Source organism: Lontra canadensis, unplaced genomic scaffold (assembly GCF_010015895.1).
Source record: "Lontra canadensis isolate GAN:19392208 unplaced genomic scaffold, GSC_riverotter_1.0 scaffold29, whole genome shotgun sequence".
Taxonomy (NCBI): Eukaryota; Metazoa; Chordata; class Mammalia; order Carnivora; family Mustelidae; genus Lontra; species Lontra canadensis.
Genome location: NW_022631023.1, coordinates 13366232 through 13368982, shown reverse-complemented (window position 1 = coordinate 13368982; position 2751 = coordinate 13366232).

Genomic DNA, 2751 nt, shown 5'->3' with positions numbered 1-2751 from the left:
CTTTTGTACAGCTGAGATATCCCCTGCATTCCCTCAATTGCCAGTCCCCGCTGTCATATAGAATGGGAAAAGTTATGTAAAATAGCTCTTTACAAGAGAAGGTCTGCTTCTTCCAAAATCTAATATTAGTGCAGTTTGTATAGACATTCAAATAAAAGATAAGGAATGAACACCATTAGGGTTTCATGGAAAAGTATCGGGAATTAAGAAGGCAGATTTAGGTCTTCCCACTTTTGGAGAAAAGAGATTTTTAGCTAAGAACTAAAACATTCTACGATAATGAAAATAGCAAATCTTATTTCTGTCTTTTGCTTCCATAGCCAAACACCAGTCATCTGTTAACTGTTGTTTCTATGTCCTGCCTAGCCTTCCCCTACATGAACTTGTCTCTGGAATATTGCGGAGGTCGTTCTCTTAAAGATCACCAAGGACTGACTGCCTTATGGTTTTCCCTTATTTTATTGTAAAGTATAACACAAACAGAATAGTGCATAAATGAAAACATCAATAATTTATCACACAAAAAACAGCTGGGCAACATCCCAAAAGCATCCCTCATGCTTCCTCTCTATCACTAATCCCTTCTTCTTCCCCGCAAAGAGATCTCCCTTATGCTAACACTGCAGTTTAGTTTTTCCTGCTTTTCAGCTTTTTAAGAACAGAATCGTGTGTCTGCTTTATTATGGAACGGTGTTGGGCTCATGTCACTCAACATTCTGATGGTGGGATTCACCGATGCCATTGGATGCACTGTATGTAAAGAATGAGTCCCTCCATTCTCATTGTTGGGCAGGTATTTGCACTATATGACTGACTACTCCACAGGTTTTTGTACCCATATTTCTATGGACGTACTTTCAGGTTGTTTCTAGTTTGGACTATAATAATGTTGCTATGAACCTTCTTACTGGTCTTTCTTTTTTGTATTCAAGTACAGTCTCTTAATGCACATGTGCACACATCACTGTTGAATAACTAGGAGCAAAATTTCAGGACCGCCTATTAACACTAATAGATAATTAGCAATTGTACTAATTTCTACTTCCACGCAAAATTTCCTATTGTCCCAAGGACTCTCCAGTGTTTGGTATTGTCAGTTACTGTAGCTTTAGCCATTTTGCAGTGCCCATTGTATCTCATTGTTCCTTCCATTGGCAATGTCCTGGCTAATAATAAAGCAAAGCACTTTTCTATATGTTTATTGGCCATTGGAGATTTTCTTTTCCTTATGGATTTGTGGTGGTTCTTTGTATAATCTGGACACAAGCCTTTTGTCAGTTATTAGTCATACAAATGTCTTCTGTCACTCTTGTTTTTCAGTTTCTTAATGCCACTCTTGTTTTCTTAGGTTATTAAATATCTTAATTTTGATATGACAATAGTCTTGTCTTTTCTAGAGTTTTAAGCAAATGAAATAATAGATTAGATAGTTGTGTTTGACTTCTTTCAATTCACATAATATTTTTGAGATCTATCTATACTGCAAGCATTAGTATTTTACTACTTTTTCTTCTGCATTAATATTTTAATACTTTTTACTTCTGATTAGTATTCCATAGTATAGAGACACCACAATTTGTTTATTATTTGTTTATACATTCACACCTTGGCCATTTGAGTTGTTTCCACTTTTTTGGCCTCTATGAATAATTGTTATGTGCATTCTTGTACATAATATGTACACATATGTTCTATTTTTCTTGGATAAATAACTAGAAATAGGATTGCTGGGTCCTATGTTAATTATAAGTTTCACTTCATAAGATGTTGCCATATTGTTTTCCAAAGTACTTGTACCAATTTTGTATTCCCGCTAACTACATTGTCCCACATCCTCACCAACACTTGGTATTGTTGATCTTTTCAACTTCAGCCATTCCACTAATGTATGATAATATCTCATTTTGCATTTCCCTGATAACTTGGGGCATCAAGCATTTTTTTCCCTATGTGCTTATTGGCTATTTTTATTCGTGAAGTATCTGCTTACATCTTTTGAATATTTTACATTAGAGTTATTTTTAATTATTAAGTTATAAGAAGTCACTGTACATTCTAGATACAAACCCTTTGTCAGATACATGTTTTGGAAATTGTTATGTGATTGACTTTCAAACTTTCTTTTTATCTAATATGTGTGTTTAAGGCTCTATATTATCCTTTAAATACAGCTTTAATGGCATTGCGCAGATTTTGATAAGTAGTGTATTTATTATTATTCATTTCAAAATATTTATTATTTTCCCTTATGACATCTTTGACCTGTAAGTCATTTGGAATGTATTCATTCCCAAAAGTGGAGATGTTCTCATTAACTTTGTATTACTGATTTTTATAGTTCAATTGCCCTGTATTCAATAGGACATATTCCATATGATTTCAATCTTTTGAAATTTGTTGAAACTTGCTCTATGGCCCTACGTATGATCAATTTATGTAAATTTTCCATGCATGCTTAGAAATAATGTGTATTTCATAGCTGTCGGTTATAGTTTCTATATCTCTAGTTAGTATAGTAGTTATTCATGTTTTTCAAATATTCTGTTTACTTTTTTATTGTCTGCTTTCTCAAACACTTTTTGAGTGAGGCATTTTAAAATTCTCTGTTATGGGGAGCCTGGGTGGCTCAGTCAGTTAAGCAACTGACTCTTGATTTGGGCTCAGGTCATGATCTCATGGTCATGGGACTGAGCACTACATCAGGCTCTGTGCTCAGAATGGAATCTGCTTGTCCCTTTCCCTCTGCTCCTC